The following is a 25,335-nucleotide window of genomic DNA, read 5'->3' on the forward strand; positions in this document are numbered from 1 at the left end:
CAGCAGGCTTCAGTTCACATGAACCATGAACTTCCAGATGTTCAAGTTGGTTTTAGAAAAGGCAGAGGTTCGATGCACGATACTGGAGGCTTGGGGCTAGTGCACTGGGATGACCCAGAGGGATGGTATGGGGAGGGAGGAGGGAGGAGGGTTCAGGATGTGGAACACATGTATACCAGTGGCGGATTCATTTTGATATTTGGCAAAACTAATACAATTATGTAAAGTTTAAACATAAAATAAAATTTTAAAAAAGGAAAAAAAAAAAAAAGGCAGAGGAACCAGAGATCAAATTGCCAACATCCGCTGGATCATGGAAAAAGCAAGAGAGTTCCAGAAAAACATCTATTTCTGCTTTATTGACTATGCCAAAGCCTTTGACTGTGTGGATTGCAATAAACTGTGGGAAATTCTGAAAGAGATGGGAATACCAGACCACCTGATCTGCCTCTTGAGAAACCTGTATGCAGGTCAGGAAGCAATAGTTAGAACTGGACATGGAACAACAGACTGGTTCCAAATAGGAAAAGGAGTACGATAAGGCTGTAATATAGTCACCCTGCTTATTTAACTTATATGCAGAGGACATCATGAGAAACGCTGGAGTGGAAGAAGCACAAGCTGGAATCAAGATTGCCAGGAGAAATATCAATAACCTCAGATATGTAGACGACAGTACCCTTATGGCAGAAAGTGAAGAGGAAATCAAAAGCCTCTTGATGAAAGTGAAAGAGGAGAGTGAAAAAGTTGGCTTAAAGCTCAACATTCAGAAAACAAAGATCGTGGCATCTGGTCCCATCACTTCATGGGAAATAGATGGAGAAACAGAGGAAACAGTGTCAGACTTTATTTTGGGGGGCTCCAAAATCACCGCAGATGGTGACTGCAGCCATGAAATTAAAAGACACTTACTCCTTGGAAGGAAAGTTATGACCAACCTAGATAGCATATTCAAAAACAGAGACATTACTTTGCCAACAAAGGTCCGTCTAGTCAAGGCTATGGTTTTCCAGTGGTCATGTATGGATGTGAGAGTTGGACTGTGAAGAAGGCTGAGTGCCGAAGAACTGATGCTTTTGAACTGTGGTGTTGGAGAAGACTCTTGAGAGTCCCTTGGACTTCAAGGAGATCCAACCAGTCCATTCTAAAGGAGACCAGCCCTGGGTGTTCTTTGGAAGGAATGATGCTAAAGCTGAAACTCCAGTACTTTGGCCACCTCATGCGAAGAGTTAACTCATTGGAAAAGACTCTGAGGCTGGGAGGGACTGGGGGCAGGAGGAGAAGGTGACGACAGAGGATGAGATGGCTGGATGGCATCACTGACTCGATGGACGTGAGTTTGAGTGAACTCCGGGAGTTGGTGATTGAAAGGAAGGCCTTGCATGCTGCAGTTCATGGGGTTGCAAAGAGTCAGACACGACTGAGCGACTGAACTGAACTGAACTGAATGAAGAGATGTAGAGTGAAATTCTTAACACCCAGAAGCTTGTCTTATTTTTAATATAAGATTTCAAGCAAGTTACTTAATCTCCTTACTTCTCAATTTTCTTATGTATATGAGATGATACTTAGAGCTTGTCAGCTCTGTAGCTCATAATTCCAAGAAGTTTGATCATTTCCATGTTTTACTGAATGCATAATAAAGTTGAAAACAGTGAAGATAAGTCGATCTTACAAAAATAAATAACATTTTTCCAGAATTTTTTTTTACTGAAAAGAAATTAAAAATTAAAGGACCAAAATTATTTTGAACTATACATTACTTAGACATACATTACTTACTTTTAATCTCATAGTAATTCTAAATATTTCAAGATGTATTTATTATTCCATTTAGTTTTATGACAAAACAAACTTTATTTTGCATCATTTTATATAGCATCATATTTGATGCTAACTCCTTTTGCCTCAGAGGGCATGAATTCACTTTTATTTCAGTAAAATCTAGATCTGTAAAGCCTTACACTAAGCATATATGTGCACATATTAGCAAGAGAAGCATAGAGACAGAAAGGGAGATGGAGAGAAGGAAAGAGAAAATAGAAAAAGTATGAATAGACAATTTTTAAAATATCCAATCTTTCAGTTTTTCACCATTGAGGATAATGTTTGCTGTGGGTTTGTCATATATAGCTTTTATTATGTTGAGGTATGTTCCTTCTATTCCTGCTTTCTGGAGAGATTTTATCATAAATGGATGTTGAATTTTGTCAAAGGCTTTCTCTGTATCTATTGAGATAATCATATGGTTTTTATTTTTCAATTTGTTAATGTAGTGTATTACATTGATTAATTTGCAGATATTGAAGAATCCTTGCATCCCTGGGATAAAGCCCACTTGGTCATGGTGTATGATCTTTTTAATGTGTTGTTGGATTCTGATTGCTAGAATTTTGTTAAGGATTTTTGCATCTATGTTCATCAGTGATATTGGCCTGTAGTTTTCTTTATTTTGTGGCATCTTTGTCAGGTTTTGGTATTAGGGTGATGGTGGCCTCATAGAATGAGTTTGGAAGTTTACCTTCCTCTGAAATTTTCTGGAAAATTGAAAGCATTTCCTCTAAAGTCAGGAACAAGACAAGGGTGCCCACTTTCACCATTACTATTCAACATAGTTTTGGAAGTTTTGGCCACAACAATCAGAGAAGAAAAAGAAATAAAAGGAATCCAAATTGGAAAAGAAGAAGTAAAACTCTCACTGTTTGCAGAGGACATGATCCTCTACATAGAAAACCCTAAAGACTCCACCAGAAAATTACTAGAACTAATCAATAATTATAGTAAAGTTGCAGGATATAAAATCAACACACAGAAATCCCTTGCATTCCTATACACTAATAATGAGAAAACAGAAAGAGAAATTAAGGAAACAATTCCATTCACCATTGCAATGAAAAGAATAAAATACTTAGGAATATATCTACCTAAAGAAACTAAAGACCTATATATAGAAAACTATAAAACACTGGTGAAAGAAATCAAAGAGGGCACTAATAGATGGAGAAATAGACCATGTTCATGGATTGGAAGAATCAATAGAGTGAAAATGAGTATACTACCCTAAGCAATTTATAGATTCAATGCAATCCCTATCAAGCTACCAACAGTATTTTTCACAGAGCTAGAACAAATAATTTCACAATTTGTATGGAAATACAAAAAACCTCGAATAGCCAAAGCTATCTTGAGAAAGAAGAATGGAACTGGAGGAATAAACCTGCCTGACTTCAGGCTCTAATCTTGAAGCCACAGTCATCAAGACAGTATGGTACTGGCACAAAGACAGAAATATAGATCAATGCAACAAAATAGAAAGCCCAGAGATAAATCCATGCACCTATGGACACCTTATCTTTGACAAAGGAGGCAAGAATATACAATGGATTAAAGACGATCTCTTTAACAAGTGGTGCTAGGAAAACTGGTCAACCACTTGTAAAAGAATGAAACTAGAGCACTTTCTTGAGGGGAGCCGGCGGGAGGCACTCCGCCCGTGGCAAAGGTCATGAGGAAGGAGGCTCAACATACGCAAAGGCGGGATCGAGCCTCAGGAGTCCCCCTGGAAATCCTCGAGCATCTACCCCCATAACCAGAGCCTACCTACTTTACTACTTTGTGCTCTCACCTACACCTCTGACTTTATGGGGGGCTGTCCTCCACCACCTCTTTCGGAGAAGGAGTTAACTTAGAGCTCCAGTTAATAAAAACTCCTGGGCCTGACAAGAGTGTTTTAACCTACAAACTCCTCTGAAGGTTCTCTAGCCTGCCTGACAGGCTTGTCCGGCCACATGTGATTGCTCACAGCCTCCCAACCGTGAGAGGCACAAGATGCTTTAAACCTTCTTAAAACAGGTTCCTTAGAAAAGTCAGGAAACTATTAGTATAAGTATAATGGGCTGATTAGAAATTGTATTGGTGAAGGGTTTTTCATTTGTTAAGCCAATGTTTGCTGCTAAGTCTCCACATCTCCTGCCCTTACACACATTAATGAATATATAGAAGAAATAAGTATTAACCTTTGATATAAATCACGTTAGACCTTAGGCTAAGTAAATTCTTTCCTTAACTAAAACCCACTACACCCTCACCCTATAGGAATGTAACTTTATCTGGTACCTTCGGAAGGTGGAGTCTTTTTTAAGAATAATCACCCCTGGAGAAATAAGTGTCCTGGTTGACTGACTGCTGTCACAAGGACAGGGTCATAAATTGTCAGCAGGCTCCCTGGCCAGAAGATGATGTAACACCCCTAAGACCTCTGTATACATTTGTATGAAGGACCTGACTTTGATAAAAGTCAGGACTGCTGACCCCGCATGGCTTTTGCATAACATCTCAGTGTATAAAAGTAGACCATGGAAAATAAAGAATTGGGATCAGTTTCTCAAAATACTGGTCTCCCCATGTCGCTCTCTCTCTCACTCTGGCTGAGTCTCCATCTGGAGCGCAGAACCCACCAAGCTTACTAATTTTGCCTGGGCTTCTAAGATCCGACCAGGGAGGCCTCAGTGTCTCCTCTCCGGGAGAACGGAAGGACGCCTGCGGCCTACATAAGTGGTGCAAACTTCTTGTCTTGAAGTTTTATTGGTCCCCCGCATAAACCAAGCTACTCAGCCTCTTTTCTCCACTGAATTTTCCTACTGACCTATCCTCATTCTATTACTCTTTATATCTCTAATTAATATCTAATTGAAGCTATTGTATCCTGATCCTCGCTGATGCCATCCCCGCTTTGAATACCCTGGATAAGCTGGGGCTGTACCCCGGCACTTTCTAACACCATACACCGAAATAAACTCAAAATGGATTAAAGATCTAAACATAAGACCAGAAACTATAAAACTCCTAGAGGAGAACATAGGCAAAACACTCTCTGACATACATCACAGCAGGATCCTCTATGACCCACCTCCCACAATATTGGAAATAAAAGCAAAAATAAACAAATGGGATCTAATTAAAATTAAAAGCTTCTGCACAACAAAGGAAACTATAAGCAAGGTGAAAAGACAGCCTTCAGAATGGGAGAAAATAATAGCAAATTAAGCAACTGACAAACAACTAATCTCAAAAATATACAAGCAACTCCTACAGCTCAATTCCAGAAAAATAAATGACCCAATCAAAAAATGGGCCAAAGAAGTAAATAGACATTTTTCCAAAGAAGACATACATATGGCTAACAAACACATGAAAAGATGCTCAACATCACTCATTATCAGAGAAATGCAAATCAAAACCACTATGAGGTACCATTTCATGCCAGTCAGAATGGCTGCGATCCAAAAGTCTACAAGCAATAAATGCTGGAGAGGGTGTGGAGAAAAGGGAACCCTCTTACACCGTTGGCGGGAATGCAAACTGGTACAGCCACTATGGAGAACAGTGTGGAGATTCTTTAAAAAGCTGGAAATAGAACTGCCTTATGATCCAGCAATCCCACTGCTGGGCATACACACTGAGGAAACCAGAATTGAAAGAGACACATGTACCCCAATGTTCATCACAGCACTGTTTATAGTAGCCAGGACATGGATGCAACCTAGATGTCCATCAGCAGATGAATGGATAAGAAAGCGGTGGTACATATACACAATGGAGTATTACTCAGCCATTAAAAAGAATACATTTGAATCAGTTCTAATGAGGTGGATGAAACTGGAGCCTATTATACAGAGTGAAGTAAGCCAGAAAGAAAAACACCAATACAGTATACTAACACATATATATGGAATTTAGAAAGATGGTAACAATAACCCTGTATACGAGACAGCAAAAGAGACACGGATGAATAGAACTGTCTTTTGGACTCTGTGGGAGAGGGAGAGGGTGGGATGATTTGGGAGAATGGCATTGAAATATGTATAATATCATATATGAAATGAGTCGCCAGTCCAGGTTCGATGCATGATACTGGATGCTTGGGGCTGGTGCACTGGGATACCCAGAGGGATGTTATGGGGAAGGAGGAGGGAGGAGGGTTCAGGATGAACACATGTATACCTGTGGCAGATTCATTTCGATATATGGCAAAACCAATACAATATTGTAACGTTAAAAAATAAAATTAAATTTAAAAAAATCCTATCTTATGTACAGATGGGCTTCCTTTGTGGCTCAGAGGGTGAAGAAACTGCCTGCAATGCCAGAGACCTGGGTTCAATCCCTGGGTCAGGAAGATCCCCTGAAGGAGGAAAGGGCTACCCACTCCAGTATTCTTGCCTGGAGAAGCCCATGGACAGAGAAGCCTGGAGGGCTACAGTCCATGGGGTCACAAAGAGTTGGACACGACTCAGCAACTAACAATATGTACAGGTAATCTCTCCTAAATATTTACCAAGGAAAAAAGAAATAAGTGGAAAGCTACATAGAGTGCAGGTCACATTTGTGCACTATATTATCTTTTTCTGTTTGTGGAAACCAAGTGATTTGACACTGCTAAATTTTAAGCAACAGAATTAGAGTTAATACTTCAAATATTAAGAGTGGGTTTGTTTACAATAAGTGGCAAACCATCACTAGGCATTCCTATATTCTTAGACAAACAGGTCTTATGTTTCAGAGGTGAACTATCACACCAGCATGTGTGTTTGTGTGTGTATGAGTGTTTTCATGTATAAGTATCTTAAAATCCAAGTACCAGGTAGAGATAAAGTCTAATTAACTTCAATTAAATAGATTTTTTAAAGATATGAAAGTTTTCACAGCATGTAATAATGTATTAGTCCAAAAATCTCAAATGCTGTCAAAAGAAGAGTTGTAGGTTATCAGATGAAAGCTATTTGTTAAGGATGAAATCAAATTAATTAAAAAAAAGATACAGATATCCATAATATAAGGGAGGAATTCAGATTGATGGATATATTTGAGTAATGATAGAAAATCCTTAGATTTTCTTTGGATCCACATAAATAACTAGAAAATTAAAAGTACATAATTATCAGTTAATAAAAAATAATTCTTAAAATTACCACATTCATTTTATTGGACCCACTCATATTTATGGGAGGCAGAGGAATTCCAAAAGTAAAGTAGTATTTTCCCAAACCCAATCAAGCATGAGGCAGACATCTTTCACTTAGCTAAAATGGGTGGGCCTCTCTGAAAACTAAAATTGTATGTCTCATTCATGGCTTTATAAGCATGTGTGACAAAGTTGAGACTAGCAAATTTTGTTTTGTGAATGCATTGTCAAGGACCAAGTTATAGTAAATATATGTTACATAATATATATGTTCTGTCCAATATAGTGGTCACTAGTCTTGTGGCTATTTAAATTTAAACCAACTAAAATTGAGTGAAATTTAAAATTCACCTCTTCTTGCACTAGCTACATTTCCCATGTTCAATGGCCACGTTTGGCTAGTTAACGACTAGCCAAATGGTTATGTTATTAAGCAACACATCCAAAAGAACATTTCCATAAATGTAGAAATATATATTGGATAAGACTGTTGGTATAGAGATAGTTTAATATTTTATGCTGCTAATAACATGTAAACTTCTTTTTATGTAATAGAATAGTTTCTAAAGATATAAAAAGTTTCTTTAGTAGCATCAAACTCTAAATTCAAGAAGAAAATTGTGTGGAGAAATAGTTTCCCCTTAAACTCTAACATCCATGCAGTCAGATTATGTCATCATATTAACTATTATATCATCCTCAATATTAGAAGAGTGTCTAATACACAATAAATGTTCACTATTTATTTGCTACATTATTCCATTTATTTATTTATGTTGTGCCTAATTCCTGTTCAGTACAGTAAAAACTCATCTAGTCAGAAAATATCAACTAAAATTGATGATAATTCAACCTGACACAGACATAAATTTATGTGTAAATTCTGGAAAAAAAATTAAAAGCAAATTAATAGTGATATTATAGGGTACGTGACTTTCTTAAAAGAATAAAGTGGCTAAATGTCCTTGGGACTTTAGCAGCTGTATTTAGAATATGCTAATTACAAAAACATCTCCAATTAAAACTGACCTTAAAAAATTCTATTTGGCAAGAGTCTCTTACCGGTACTCTTTCTAATTACAGTAGATATTTAGGATGAAAATAGTCCATAAGACAGACACCTCTAATTTAGACTGACCTTTCCAGAAATAGTCTTAATTACCAAGATTTTGCTTTATGAGCTACTTTGCTACATCATTTATTCTGTCACCATCTTCAAGATAAATGGGAAAGCAGAGTCAAAATCTTAGCTGAATATTGCTTAATAGTCCAAGAAAGCAATCTTCGACCTGTCATATAAAGCAGGAGTCCCCAGCCCTCAGGCCACAGACCAGCACTGGTCCATGGCCTTTTAGGAACTGGCTCACATAGCAGGAGGTGAGCGGGATGCAGGAAAGTGAAGCTTCATTTGTATTTAAGGCCACTTGCATCTCTCACATTATCGCATTATTGCGATTTAACAATAATAGAAATAAACTGCACAGTAAACTTAGTGTACTTGAATCATCCAGAAGCCATTCTCCATCATATCTGTGGAAAAATGTTCTCCCATGAAACCAGTCCCTGCTGCCCAAAAGATCGGGGACTGCTTATAGAAAGGAGTGAGATAATAGTGGGAAACAGGAATAAGGATAAGTGCAGTAAGACAGTATGTGACTCTACAAATTAGGGCAGCCTTGTTCAGTGACTATTGATTTACTCAATGTATGTCAATAACAGCTCTAGTTCTGAGAATGCATGTTAAGTAATTAAGCAAGCCCAGGACTTCAAGGGGTTTATGTATATAGTGAGCATCTGTTGCTTTTGCCTACCCAGCATCAATTCCCTCGTCTGATAATACCATCCTGATTTTTTTCTTTGATGCTCTGCTTTGCTCCCAACTTGAATCAGTCTTGGCAGACAGGCACAACACTCCCCTGCAGATGGTTAGATGGTACCCTCAAACCAAGCTAAGTCAATCAGAATCTGTCTCCCTGGAATTTGCATTTTTAGCAAAATAATACAGAATCTGTAAAGAACAGATGTCTTTTCTTCTCAGTTAAAACATTCTACTAAGACTGTCAATTAGCTTGTGGCAAAAGAATCTGACTGCCAATGCAGGAGACAAGAGCTCCTTTCCTGAGTCAGGAAGATCCCCTGGTAAAGGAAATGGCAACCCACTCCAGTATTCTTGCCTACAGAATCCCACGGACAAAGGAGCCTGGGGGCCTACAGTCCATGGTGTCGCCAAGAGTCGTACATGGATGAGTGACTGAGCACATAAACCCCTGCACTTTTCTTATCTTTCCTTTTAGAGACTGGATCTTAATCTCGTTCCTCTGATTCTTCAGGCTACCTTATATTCTTCCATTAACTCCCTTTTCATATTATTTAGCTAGAAGATTATTCAATATACACAAGCAAAGAACCTTCTAGTGCAATGTCTAACAAAAAGACAGCTTAATTAAAAAATATATAATGAGATGTCCCAAAGTTCTAGGTCTGAACTTTGTCACTAGTTTTCTATCAAATGAGGATAATAACGCCCAATTTGTAGGGTAATATATGATTAAACTGAGGCTTATTCCAAATAACAAACAGAACACTTCTATTAGGGCCTCTTCTTACAAAGATTTGGCAGAAATTGTCCCCAAATACAGAAAAGGTATTTTGAAGAAGATAAATGTTTTACAACTTAGAATATAACAAATGGTGCCACTAGAAAACCTAAAATTTTAAGAAATCCTGTACAAGGAAATGTTAAATTGAATTGATAAAGGATCAAGTAAAAGGTAGAGACCATGACTACTATAGAATTATAAGTAACTCCAGAAAAAAATCTAAACCCAGAATCAAACAAGCACGAAGATGTGGAGTTAGCCTTGCGGTGATCAAATTTTATTAACTGAAGTGTTGATTGATCCAGTTCAGCTGAGTTCTCAGCAGGTACAGGACCATTAGCCCTGAGTTTAATTTCTTAAGATAGAGGCTTTAGAAAGGAGAACGTTGAAATTACAGAAAAATGACACATGAATTTATCACAAGTTAAAAAGCAATGTGAAAGAAAACATAGGGCGTTATGTCTTGACAATGCAAATTCCAAGAAGTGGTCCATCTCAAAGACCTCCTTAGACCACATTTTTAGACCACAAAGAGACATTGCAATTATAGAAAAGATAGAAAACTTTTTTTTTTTTTTTTTTGCAGCTAAAAGAAAACTTGATTCTTTAGATGGAACCCTCTGAGAGTGCCAAGGAGATTACGCTAAAAATGAATAAATAAAACCCATACCATGATAAAATTTCACAAATTCCAGGGATAAAGTAGAAAAGTTTAGAATTCCAGGGTAAAAGAGAGTTCAACAAAACAATAAGTTATCGAAACTTTATCAGCCACAATCAGAAGCAGAAGACAATAAGATTCTATCTCCAAAATTCTACAATTAAACTGTTTTAAACCTAGAATTCAATGCTCAACCAAACTATCACAGTTTACCTGATAGCATTAACAGAAAAGGAAGTGAACCGCCTATTTTAGGAATATGATGTGTCTGATATGTGTTAGTCACTCAGTCGTGTCCGACTCTTTGCCACCCCTGGACTGTATGTAGCCCGCCAGGCTCCTCTGTCCATGGGATTTTCCAGGCAGAATACTGGAGTGGGTTGCCATTCCCTTCTCCAGGGGATCTTCCTGACCCAGGGATCAAACCTGGATCTTCCACATTGCAGGTAGATTTTTTACTGTCTGAACAACCAGGGAAGCTCAGATTAGAAATATATCCTGAACCATATTCATCCTGAACATTTAAAAAGCAAATTTGTTTATACATATGGAGGATTAACCTAAAAGCTAGCAAATCCTGGAGACGATATTAAGTCCACTCAATGTCATTGTAAGTATTTTCAAGCTGAAGTACAACATTGATAAATATTGCCTTTACATAATGTCTTTTTAAAATTTGAGAAATTTAAAACTGTCTGGAATCCAATCCAATACATAAGAAATAGAATTAAAGTAGCCTTCAGACTGAAGTGAGAAGTTACACATTTTTGAATCCCTTCTTCTTTCAACCCATACACACAGACTGTAATGACTAAAGTATTTTCAGATATATGGTAACTTCTCAGTAACAAAAATTTTAAATTGAATTGAGCTTGTCAAGGAAACAGTTTAGAATAATTACACATAATTTAAGATTTAAAACCAATTATCAGAGCTCTTTCATAACCAAAAACAACCGCCTAACTATACCAATCATTTAAGTAAAACTTAACTGAAAGTAGAACAATGAATTGTATGACTATATCCATAGGAGATCTCTTCAAAGTCTAGAGCCTTTTGATCCTCCATCACATATCCATAATTGAGGCACCAGAGAAAATCACATACGAATACAGCTTAGACTACTAAAAATCCAGAAACATTTTAAGTAGCCACATCTTCCTTTTTTAAAGCAATTTCTTTCAAAGATTGATCATCAGGAGTGGAGAGTGTCTTTAACAGTTTCATTTTGGTGTCCATTTGTACACATACAATTATTTATTGAAATATCAGCCAATGTCTATATTGTGTTGAAGCCCCAAGATACATCAAGAATGGAGAAGAGCTGTGTACTGCTGAGAAATCATGAATTTCCTTAGGATAGCTCCATAGAAAATATCAAAATGCTGTCATTGAGCAAAGAATATTAGATTATTAAGCAAGGAAATTAAATGTCACATGCTAAACCACCACAGAGAATAATTACTAGTTTTGTAAATGTAAATAATTTCTATGTCAGTTATTTCTCCCAAATTTTATAAACTGGCAGTACAGATGATTTAACTAACCATAATGAGAAGAGTTTGAAGACCTAAATAAAGTCAAAAATAATTGTTCTCTACCCCAGAATGCAAACTGTGCCCTATGCTTGAAGCCTCTAAAAAAATTGACTTCATTTTCCCCTGCCCAACTTCATCCAAAATATTAGTGCCTGAAGGTATCCTCTATGTTTATGTTAAGTTACTACCAGATGACCACTTCCAATTTGCCTTGATTCATGGGCCTAACATTCCAGGTTCCTATGCAATATTGCTCTTTACAGCATCTGACCTTGCTTCTATCACCAGTCACATCCACAGCTGGGTATTGTTTTTGCTTTGGCTCCATCCCTTCTTTCTTTCTGGAGTTATTTCTCCACTGATCTCCAGTAGCATATTGAGCCCCTACTGACCTGGGGAGTTCCTCTTTCAGTATCATATCATTTTGCCTTTTCATACTGTTCATGGGGTTCTCAAGGCAAGAATACTGAAGTGATTTGCCATTCCCTTCTCCAGTGGACCACATTCTGTCAGACCTCTCCACCATGACCCGTCCGTCTTGTGTGGCCCCACACAGCATGGCTTAGTATCATTGAGTTTGACAAAGCTGTGGTCCATGTGATCAGATTGGTTAGTTTCCTGTGAGTACGGTTTCAGTGTGTCTGCCCTCTGATGCCCTCTTGCAACACCTACCATCTTACTTGGGTTCCTCTTACGTGGGATGTGAGATATCTCTTCACGGCTGTTCCAGCAAAGTGCAGCTGCTGCTCCTTACCTTGGACAAGGGCGCCCCTCCTGACCTTGAACGTGGAGTAGCTCCTCTTGGCCCTCCTGCATCTGAGCAGCCACTGCTCCTTGAGTATTGCATAAGAACCTGGAATGTTAGGTCCATGAATCAAGGCAAACTGGAAGTGGTCAAACAGGAGAAGGCAAGAGTGAATGTCGACATTCTAGGAATCAGTGAACTAAAATGGATTGAATGGGTGAATTTAACTCAGATGACCATTATATCTACTACTGCGGACAGGAATCCCTCAGAAGAAATGGAGTAGCCATCATGGCCAACAAGAGTCTGAAATGCAGTACTTGGATGTAAATTCAAAAACGACAGAATGATCTCTGTTCTTTTCCAAGGCAAACCATTCAATATCACAGTGATCCAAGTATATGCCCCAACCAGTAATGTTGAAGAAGCTGAAGTTGAACGGTTCTATGAAGACCTACAAGACCTTTTAGAACTAACACCCAAAAAAGATGTCCTTTTCATGATAGGGGACTGGAATGCAAAAGTAGGAAGTCAAGAAACACCTGGAATAACAGGCAAATTTGGCCTTGGAATACGGAATGAAGCAAGGCAAAGGCTAATAGAGTTTTGCCAAGAGAACACACTGGTCATAGCAAATACCCTCTTCCAACAACACAAGAGAAGACTACACATGGACATCACCAGATGGTCAACATCCAAATCAGACTGATTACATTCTTAGCAGCCAAAGATGGAGAAGCTCTATACAGTCAGCAAAACAAGACCAAGAGCTGACTGTGACTCAGATCATGAATTACTTATTGCCAAATTCAGACTGAAATTTAAGAAAGTAGGGAAAACCACTAGACCATTCAGGTATGACCTAAATCAAATCCCTTATGATTATACAGTGGAAGTGAGAAATAGATTTAAGGGCCTATATCTGATAGACAGAATGCCTGATGAACTATGGACATTGTACAGGAGACAGGGATCAACACCATCCCCATGGAAAAGAAATGCAAAAAAGCAAAATGGCTGTCTGGGGAGGCCTTACAAATAGCTGTGAAAAGAAGAGAAGTGAAAAGCAAAGGAGAAAAGGAAAGATATAAGCATCTGAATGCAGAGTTCCAAAGAATAGCAAGGAGAGATAAGAAAGCCTTCCTCAGTGATCAGTGCAAAGAAATAGAGGAAAACACCAGAATGAGAAAGACTAGAGATCTCTTCAAGAAAATTAGAGGCGGCAGTTTTCTTGGCTGGCTTTGCAGCTTAGTGGGGCACAGCGCGAGCCCAGGTGATGGTGGAAGGCCCGGGTTGTACTCTAAATGGAGAGAAGATTCAGGCGCGTGTGCACCCGGGCCAGGCGGTGACTGACGTGCAGGGCCGCGCACTGCAGAGCCTGGGGGGGCCCGGCTCGCCACCCGCCGCCCCTGGGGCCTGTGGGCTCCTCACAGGCTGCTAAATAAATTAAAAAAAAAAAAAAAAAAGAAAATTAGAGATACCAAGGGAACATTTCATGCAAAAATGGGCTTGATAAAGGACAGAAATGGTATAGACCTAACAGAAGCAGATGATATTAAGAAGAGGTGGCAAGAATGCACAGAACTGTACAAAAAAGATCTTCATGACCCAGATAATCATGATGGTGTGATCACTGACCTAGAGCCAGACATCCTGGAATGTGAAGTCAAGTGGGCCTTAGAAAGCATCACTATGAGCAGAGCTAGTGGAGGTGATGGAATTCCAGTTGAGCTATGTCAAATCCTGAAGGATGATGCTGTGAAAGTGCTGCACTCAATATGTCAGCAGATTTGGAAAACCCAGCAGTGGCCACAGGACTGGAAAAGGTCCGTTTTCATTCCCATCCCAAAGAAAGGCAATGCCAAAGAATGCACTCATCTCACATGCTAGTAAAGTAATGCTCAAAATTCTCTAAGCCAGGCTTCAGCAATACATGAACGGTGAACTACCAGATGTTCAAGCTGGTTTTAGAAAAGGCAGAGGAACCAGAGATCAAATTGCCAACATCCGTTGGATCATGGAAAAAGCAAGAGAGCTCCAGAAAAACATCTATTTCTGCTTTCTTGACTATGCCAAAGCCTTTGACTGTATGGATCACAATAAACTGTGGAAAATTCTGAAAGAGATGGGAATACCAGACCACCTGATCTGCCTCTTGAGAAACCTATATGCAAGTCAGGAAGCAACAGTTAGAACTGGACATGGAACAACAGACAGGTTCCAAATAGGAAAAGGAGTACGTCAAGGCTGTATATTGTCACCCTGCTTATTTAACTTATATGCAGAGTACATCATGAGAAGCACTGGGTTAGAAGAAGCACAAGCTGGAATCAAGATTGCCGGGAGAAATATCAATCACCTCAGATATGCAGATGACACCACCCTTATGGCAGAAAATGAAGAGGAACTAAAAAGCCTCCTGTTGAAAGTGAAAGAGGAGAGTGAAAAAATGGCTTAAATCTCAACATTCAGAAAACTAAGATCATGACATCTGGTCCCATCATTTCATTGGAAATAGATGGGGGAAACAGTGGAAACAGTGTCAGACTTTATTTTGGGGGGCTCCAAAATCACTGCAGTTGGTGATTGCAGCCATGAAATTAAAAGACGCTTACTCCTTGTAAGCAAAGTTATGACCAACCTAAATAGCATGTTAAAAAGCAGAGATATTACTTTGCTAACAAAGGTCTGTCTAGTCAAGGCTATAGTTTTTCCAGTGGTCATGTATGGATGTGAGAGTTGAACTATAAAGAAAGCTGAGTGCCAAAGCATTGATGCTTTTGAATGTGGTGTTGGAGAAGATTCTTGAGAGTCCCTTGGAGTGCAAGGAGATCCAACCAGTCCATCCTAAATAAGATCAGTCCTGGGTGTTCAATGGAAGGACTGATGCTGAGGCTGAAACTCCAATACTTTGGCCACCTCATGTGAAGAGTTGACTCATTGGAAAAGACCTTGATCCTAGGAGGTACTGGAGGTAGGAGGAGAAGGGGATGACAGAGGATGAGATGGCTGGATGGCATCATCGACTCGATGGACATGAGTTTGGGTGGACTCGGGGAGCTGGTGATTGACAGGGAGGCCTGGCGAGCTGCGATTCATAGGGTTGCAAAGAGTCGGACATGACTGAGTAGCTGAACTGACTACCAGATGACCAAGCTCTAAAGAATAATTTTGAATCCAGGAAAATTCACAGAGCATAATTATTAATGACATACAATTTATATTCACTTGATAAAAGCTCAGTATGGATGGTAAGGAATTTGTATAAATTGATACAAGTCAAACTTCCAATTGACGAGTAGTTTCTATCAAAACTACTTAGTTTTGAGCAACAAAATATGATTCTGGCTTAAGTATAATTTATTGGAAGCATATGAGGAGTTAAATAAAAAAACACGAGGCTTGAGGAATGGGCAGCAACCACAAACTAGGCACCACAAGTGTTTTGTCAAGACTCTGCTGCTGAGATGGATGATACTTTCAAGTCTGTTATGCATTTGTCTGAGCAGAACTAACATTCTCTGGCCAGAATAGAACTGGCCTTTGTTTGGAAAGATGTATTTATACAAAAGGAAACTAGCCAGCAGTAAAGAAAGAAAAGTAAGATGGAGGTTGTTTTCTATTACTCTGCAACTGATGGCATTCCTCCGAGATTAACAACAAAATAACATATCATGAGAATAGGAAAAGCAATCACACACAGGACCTTTCAGGCATGAAGCCAGTTGTTAGACTCTCAGGGTTGGGATGTCATTCATTCCCCTTTAGACAATAGCCCAGGCACTGCTGCTCTGGGGAACCTGGGATAATCCTCAGGTATATAAGTACCTCCACAGAGAATATGGGTAGGTAGTCGTTGGAAGTTCTCAACTATGGTGTCAGAGGTTATCCTATATACTCCCACACATGCTGCTCCCTTCCCTAAGCACAAATCCATTTTAATAATGATGCTGACACAATCATTCAAAGACAAAGCAAAAAAAAAAAAAAAAATGTTTCCTAACCAGAATAATGACATTTGAGGATGTTCAGTTCAGTTCAGTTCAGTCGTATCTGAGTCTTTGAAACCCCATGGACTGCAGCACACCAGGCTTCCCTGTCCATTACCAACTCCCAGAACTTGTTCGAACTCATGTCTATTGAGTCAGTGATGCCAACCAACCATCTCATCCTCTGTCGTCCCCTTCTCCCACCTTCAATCTTTCCCAGCATCAGGGTCTTTTCAAATGAGTCAGTTCTGCCCATCAGGTGGCCAAAGTATTGGAGCATCAGTTTCAGCATCAGTCTTTCCAACGAATACTTAGGACTGATTTCCTTTAGGATGGACTGGTTGCATCTCCTTGCAGTCCAAGGGACTCTCAAGAGTTTTCTCCAACACCACAGTTCAAAAGCATCAATTCTTCGGCGCTCAGCTTTCTTCACAGTCCAACTCTCACATCCATATATGACCACTGGAAAAACCATAGCCTTGACTAGACAGACCTATGTTGGCAAAGTAATGTCTCTGCTTTTTAATATGCTGTCTATGTTGGTCATAACTTTCGTTCCAAGGAGTAAGCGTCTTTTAATTTCATGGCTGCAGTCACCATCTGCATTGATTTTGAAACCCTCCAAAATAAACTCTGTCACTGTTTCCACTGTTTCCCCATCTATTTGCCATGAAGTGATGGGACCAGTTGCCATAATCTTGGATTTCTGAATGTTGAGTTTTAAGCCAACTTTTTCACTCCCAAATTAAAGTTCTTCTTAGTGATTTTTCGATGTGACAGAGAAGCATGGTCACTTCAAAATCGTGTGGGAGTGGGTGGAGGGGGTCTTGCCTACCTTCACTGCCAGAATGTGGTAAGGAGGAAGCAAAGTCCCTAAGAAGGAGTGAGGGTGTGGAAGTGTCATCCAAATGAAAGAATGTCTTTCAACAGATTTATTAAAAAGAGAAGAAAACGGAAGAGGAAAAGCAGATAGAGAAGAGGAGGAGGGGAAAGGAAAGGGGGAAGGGAGAAGCAATAGGGAGAGGAGCAGGAGATGAGAAAGAGAAGGCAGAGGAAGGAAAAGAGGAGAGGAGAAGTGGGAGGAATGAACAGAGTGATAAAAAAAAAAAGAAAGAGAAATAAATTTCATCTAGATTCTCCACCTATGATGGGAAGGAGTGGCACAAAAGAGGAATGTCTGGAAAAAAAGCTGGAGCTCATTGAAAAATAAAATGTCCTTCCTTCTCTAGCAGTCACTCTTACTTGTTTTAACTGTCCTTGTTTAAACCTTAAGGTGGAGTTGGTGCAGTGGGAAAGAATCTGCCTGCCAATGCAGGTGACACAAGAAATGTGGGTTTGATTCCTGGATCTGGAAGATCCCCTGTAGGAGGAAATAGCAACCCACTCCAGTATTCTTGCCTGGAAAATTCTATGGACAGAGGAGCCTGGTGGACTACAGTCCAAGGGGTGCCAAAGTGTTGGACATGACTGAATGCACGCGCGCACACACACAGAGCTGTGTGTCAGGCCACAGTCTTCTGAGATAGTCGTTGACAATTATTAATGTTTATTTTTGAATTCCATTCTTAGAGTTTTCATCCCACTAGTGTTCCAAACTTTTAAGTAAGAAAAAAATATTTTTAAACCTTCAGTCTTTTTTAAGAAAAAAAATTCTCATTTTTCTATATTCTCACTTTACATTCAATTAGTCCCTTTATTTGGAAAGAATATTTCAAGCTTTCCAAAGATACAGTGTTATAAAGGTAGAGCATGTTCTCTAGCTCACTGAAATGAAGCTAATTTTCAAATCAAGTAGTGTTATTTATAGATATTGAAGAGGGATGAAGAGATGACTGCTGTTGGTCTCTTTTGCTTTTTAACATTTCATTCTATTAAAAGATTTTTCTGAACTTTCAGAAGTGGTTCAGAAATACTCATGAATGATCATTCCCATTTTCTCACATTTCAGTAGGTTTGAGAAAGAGTTCAGCAAGTCAAGATTTTCCTGCCAGAAAGAAAAGAAAATAAGGCTTACTGCAGAACATGATAAATTTTAGTCAAATCAGCCTGTTGGAACATAGCCCAGGTCCTGAAAGCATTAGGTTCTGCTTATGTTGTCCCAGAGTTCAAGACTCTGTGGCAAACGTCAAGTGTCACCTGGCTTTCCATGTCACAATGTCCACCAACCAGGATATGTCATTTGTTAAATAATTGAATCAGCAAACTCTTTGGTTTCCTCTGATGAATTTAAAGCAGACTTGAAGTAATTTAGAACAACTTGGATTTACATTCTTTTTTTAATCATAGTCTTCTAGTTGAGGATAATTTTCTATTAAGAAAAGCTTAAATTCAATAGAATTGCCTAATTGATATTACTGCCACCAACTCTTACCAAGTTTAGTCTTGCTGCATATAGATATTTTCCTAAAAATTCTCACAAGTTTTCATTTTTTTGACTTGTATAGACTATTCTTGCTCATTTTCTTATGATATTATTTGTCCTTTTATGAACTGTCATTAGAACATACATATTTGTAATTCTCCCATTTTCATTCTTATTGGAATCACCTGTTACCAAAGTGTTTTATTAAAAGTCCCTTAATTCTTGTGCCATATTTTACTTTACAGTCTATAACCAAATCTCTTTTTTTCTATAAAATTTCTAAGAGATTTTCATGTAAAACTAAAATATCTACCTGAATGTGTAAAATCTTATTTATTATTTCAAATGTCTACTATGGCAACATGACTTTTCTTACATTTTCCAATACTTTCACCTCACTAACTAGTTCATCATCATTATTGGTGAAAATTAAGTCCAAAGTAGCAGTTCCTTTCATTGCATTTTCTAACATAGGAAAGATAAATTATACTGCTAGTGTGTGTGGATATGTGTATATAAAAGCATACACAGTTAATACTTGGGAATATCAAAATCAATAGACTCATAACACAAAATGAAAAATAGCCTTGATTTTTAAATGTTTATTATTGCTTTTATGTAGGTGACTGAAATTATAAATCAGACAAAGCTCTCCTACTGTTAAAATTTCAATATTGCATGCTTTTTGTTATTCTTACATATTAAGGAAAATTTAACTGCATTGTGAAAAAAATTTTATATTCACTCACATGCATATAGAAAGCTAGAGATTTAAACTTTGTTCTGTGATAATATAGATCTATTGATATGCTCTGAGTTAATTTTCTTGGAATTGTTGCATTACATTTTTGTTAGGTAGAGCCTCTCCAACTATTTAATAATCTATGTTTCATTAAATCTTCACTACACCCTCTGAAGTCCAGGCACTTGTGTTGCTAATTAACCACTATCTGTTTTTGAATAATGCAAAACTTACTTTGTCACATTCCTTAATTAGATGCTAAGATATAAAGCAACACTTTAATGATGTTATTATAGCCATAATTATGAATTGCATATCGATATGCTAAACTGATACTGTCAAGGTCAACTCTTCCAAGTGGCGACAAACATTCATTAAGACTCTGATACACACCAAATTTCCACCAAGGCAGGAAGTTGGAATGATATTTGGTTTTATTATGAAGCAAATCTTTCTGTCAAATAGGAAAAAGAGGACCATTTGTTTGGGGGAATCTGTTATCTTGAACTTCATCTGGAAAATTCATAAAAGGCAAAGTCTTTGCCCAAGTCTGTCCCAAGTGAAAAATTCCCTTTGATGTTACGAAGATTTGTGTTATGCTCTCAGCCCTCCTGCTCTCAGTGGTTTCAGTAACTTTTCTTATTGTTTTTCACTGATGTGTACTGTGCATGCAAAAGTATTTTTTCCCTGGGACTCTTAAGCCTGAGTGGAACAACGAGATAGCCAAGTGGAAATGTCCAGTAAGAAGTTCAATACACAAACATGCATCTAAGGGGAAGGTTTTGAGTAGAAAAACCCAGGTGGTGCAATGGTAAACAATCCACCTACCAATGCAGGAGACACAAGAGACTTGGGTTCAATCCCTGGGTCGGGAAGATCCCCTGGAGTAGGAAATGGCAACCCACTCCAGTATTCTTGCCTGGAAAATTCCATGGACAGAGGAGTCTGGAGGGCCACAGTCCATGGGGTCTCAAAGAGTCAGCCACAACCAAGCACACAATGAGCATTCACACATTTGGAATTTATCACCTTTTAAATAATACTTAATTCATGCAATTGCTTGAAATCACTGTCTGAGTCTGGGTTGCCCTGACAAGAGCCTGAAACTAGGATTTATGGGCAAGTGGTTTATTCAAGAGGGAGTCTCCATGAGTAGAATGGAAGATCATGGAGAGCAAAAGGAAGGAAGAAAAGCCAGTACAGCCTTATTTTATAGAGTTAGTGCCTGGCTTAGGCAAGGAGAATTTATGCAATCAGATGATCCACTGGAGCCTTCTGAAAATTATTTCAAATGCTTCACAGTGTTGTCCTATCTGAGGACTGGTTGACTGGGAGAAAAATTTATCCATCAGCTCCTGTCCCCAGAAGCTGAGGCTCCCTAGAAAGGATGAAATGTTACTCACAGAAACATCCAGGTTAAGATTCAGTGCTTAATGGGCAGGTCCCTACAACAAGGTCAGGAAAAGTCTCAGGGAAGAAAGTAAAGTTGAGGTTGTTGCTGCAGGGTAATCATAGCTGAAATCAGAAGTAAGGAAGTAAGGCAGGTCATAAGAGAATGCTACTAAGAGTGTATGTTAGTCACTCAGTCGTGTCCAACTTTTTGTGACCCCATGAACTGTAGCCCGCCAGTCTCCTCTGTCCATGAAATTCTCCAGGCAAGAATACTGCAGTGGGTTGCCATTTCCTTCTCCAGGGAATCTTCCTCACCCAGGGATTGAACCCAGATCTCCCACATTGCAGGCAGATTCTTTACCATCTGAACCACCAGGAAAGTCACTCTGAAGCACTTTAATGATTAGATGTTAAGGAGATAAAGAATACAGTACAGGTGGCAGAGGAACAGCCAGAGTTGCAGAAAGAAAATCATTTCCTAACATGTGCCAGGCCAGATCAATGAGGAAGCTTCTGTTTTTTAATGTAGAATTTTGGGCATTTGATTATCACCATTCTAGTATTCAAAAAAAGAGGAGTGTTCAGTTAATCATCTGCTTAGATGAAGTAATGCAAAATATAATATCTAAGCTACACCCAAAATATTATATTTTCCTTCTTTTCATTCTTATTAGAATATCTTTCTCCTTATCTGTTTCTTCTATCTGGTAAATCATCATGGTTTTGACAACCACATGTGAATATTCCCAAATACGTAGCTGACCACCTTTAAAAACAGGAAGTCATAGGAAGCAGTGACTGTCGAGCAGTATTCATGCAGCAGCTTCCATTTTAAAAGAAATCTTAAACTTGAGGAAAAAAGTGTGTAGAAATTTATCAGTAAAAACTATAATTCTACTGAGGAACACAAGATAAAAATGAAATGAAAGTGGGAAAACATCTGTTTTTCAATGAGGTATCAAGCAGGGTCCTGACAAGAATCAGAAGGCACATTTAAAGAGATAACTGAAAGGACAAAGGGGAACCTTAAGAGGAACAGATTAGAGCAAATGAATCACCCCTGGGTTTAGCAAGGACAGAGCCATCAGCTCCCATAGCCCTGAAGGGCCAAGAGGAGGAAGCAATTATATGAAGGTAGATTGGAAAGCAGGAAAGGGTTGTCCAATGAGGGCTAAGAGATGTAGCCGTCAGCACGTGATGGCCTGAGGGAGATGAAGGAGGGGAGAGATAATCAGAGCACACTCATTCCTTGCTTCCTGACATCTTGCTAGCATCTTCCACAACCTATACACGTTTGAAATGGACCTTACCGATGGATGTATTTCACAGAGGTCAGTCTCTAGGCGTGTAATACAATAAAAAAGGAGGAAGATTGGATCTTGGGAGACAAAGGGAGACTGTAATGCACAAATGATAAATTAACCACAACATAGTTTCTAAATGTAACATAAAGCCAATTAAGCCCCACAGGCTTTTTAACTTGAAGATGATTCTGAAGTTCATCTAGAATAATAAACATATGATGTGAGCAACTTGGATAATTCTAAAAAACGAATAGTGGAGTACAGGGGCTATTTGCTCTATAAGAAATAAAAGCTATTATGTTGTTACATAATGAAATTAATTTTATGATGGTGGAAGAACAGATTGATAAATCTATTTGATAACATGGACAGTCCAATGGCAAATCTAAGAATATTTTAAAATTGGGGCATTAAATGGATAGGAAAATAATCAAAAAGTAAATATTACTAGGACAACTGGATATGATTATGGGGAAAAATAACTCTGGTGGTTATTTTATGCTTTATATCAAAATGAATTAAATATGGATTAAAGATCAAAGTGTAGTGGCAATATATAAATTTATTAAAGTATGACATAAAATAATAGATGAAATGTAAATGAACTGTGTGAAATATTGGCATGCAGAAAAAACTACTTTGTATCTATTTTATTCCAATCCAGCATCTCACACTTAGCACCTTTCTAGACATAGAAAGATAGTCTCAATAAACAGCTAGTTAATAGAAGAATCAATTCTGAGCACATAATGGCAAAACCTAATAGAACTGCCCAGAAAAAATTAAATTCCTGCGTCATCAAGATCAAGATAAATATGGCAAGCTACAAATGAGATACGGAGTTATAATTATATTTTATGTACAAGAACTATTTTTTTACAAAGAAAGATAAAAATACCAGTAGAAAAACTAGTAAAGATATTAATATAATTCAATGAGAAAAAATATAAATCATTAAAAAGTAAATTTAAAAGCTGAATATTATTAGTGCATCCATATATTCATATATACATACATACATATATATATGTATATACACACATACATTCCACATACATTCCTTGTACATACGTATAAGGAAATGTGACTTGTGTATACAACAGAATATTTTTTGAGGATTAGTATACCTGGATAATTATTGACAAGATTGACAATATCAAGTGTGGGTGAAGGTTAGGAGAAAATCTTTCATATATAGTTGGTCAGAGTTTAGAATATTTAAATTTCATTCTAATGTTTAGTTAATTTAATGTTAAAACTTTGTTTAAAAGTTTCCAGAAGATAGACTGGTAATTTACCCTAAATAATTGTGAATTTTTGTAAAGTTATGACTATAAACAAAATTTAGAAATCCCATGTGTGTGATTTGAGAGTATGACATTAGTTAAATTAAAAGACTGTATCTGTACAATGCACTTCAACAATTGAAGATAAAACAGTAGAAACAGACTTATGTCACAAAAGGATGTTCAAAAAATTTGTGAGTTGGAAAGCAAATGAACAAAATAACATCACATCAGGCCATAAAGAAGACTAGATACTCTTGAATTTCTTGCTGTGAACTTATTTTTAACCAGACAAACACAAAGTGATATCTTAAATGTACTGCTGAAGTCCCAAGGATGTCAAGAACCAAAGAAGAGAAGATCACTAAACTTTAGTAAGTGATAAGTACTGTTTGGGCTTCCCTGATAGCTCAATGGGTAAAGAATCCACCTGCAGTGCAAGAGATTCCAGTTCGATTCCTGGGTTGGAAGATCCACTGGAGATGGGATAGGCTACCCACTCCAGTATTCCTGAGCTTCCCTTGTGGCTCAGCTGGTAAAAAATCTGTCTGCAATGTGGGAGATCTGGGTTTGATTCCTGGGTTGGGATGATCCCCTGGAGAAGAGAAAGGCTACCCACTCCAGTATTCTGGCCTGGAGAATTCCATAGACTGTACAGTCCACAGGGTCACAAAGAATCGGACATGGCTGAGGGACTTCCACTTTCAGGCACCTTTGTGGATGACACCTCATGGAGTTTATGATACCTGCAATCTGCATGACCATTCACTGTGGCATTGGTGTTAACTATGGAGAGTAGGGCGTCCCTCAGGTGAGATGTAAACCAAAGACCCTGGAGCTCCAACTACTCATGACCTGGTGCAGAAATGATCATCAGGCCTAGAATTCCTATAATGTAAGTGGCTGAGCCTGAGATTCTATATGAAAGCAGACTGGATAAAGCTACATAGTCACTGAAAGAATAAACTAAAAAAATCCACTGTCCTACAAACAAAATTAGCAAGGAAATGGGAGAATGAATAAATAGACTGTGGAGTAGTTATACAATAGCATCCAAGGACATGGAAAATAAATGAAGTTTAGCTACAGGTTCTAGACAGTATCCTGATTAAAAATATAAGCCAAGAGAATAATATCCACAAATTCTTAATAGTTCTTAACCCTGGGGTTAGAGACAGAAATTAAACTGTAAAAATTCACACAGGGGACTTCAACAACATGGGTAGTTTTATTTCTTCAATAAAGTAGTAGATCCACCAGTGAATGCTCTATTATTCTTTATATATAATTATATTTCTTGTATATAGCTTCCCTAGTGTCTCAGACAGTGAAGAATCTACCTACAATGCAGGAGAACTGGGTTCAATCCTTGGGGCAGGAAGATCCCCTGGAGAAGGGAATGGCAACCCACTCCAGTATTCTTGCCTGGAGAATCCCATGGACAGAAAAACCTGGTGGGCTGAAGTCCTTGGAGTTGCAAAGAGTCAGACATGACTGAATAACTAACAATTTCACTTTCATATTTTTTATACATTATTTACCTCTCCATCACTATGCATAAAATATTTTAATAAAATAACTTATATTTCATTTTGTATGTGTGAATGTATGTGGGGTGAAAAGTAGAATGTGTGCACACATAGTCTCAGAAGAAAGAAGGATTTCAAACTGAAAAGTACATAAAAATCATACCTCTAGACATTGAGCTTTGGGATGATTGTTTTTTCATACCTGTATCTATTGGTATATTAT

Source organism: Bos indicus, chromosome 9 (genome assembly GCF_029378745.1).
Source record: "Bos indicus isolate NIAB-ARS_2022 breed Sahiwal x Tharparkar chromosome 9, NIAB-ARS_B.indTharparkar_mat_pri_1.0, whole genome shotgun sequence".
NCBI lineage: Eukaryota > Metazoa > Chordata > Mammalia > Artiodactyla > Bovidae > Bos > Bos indicus.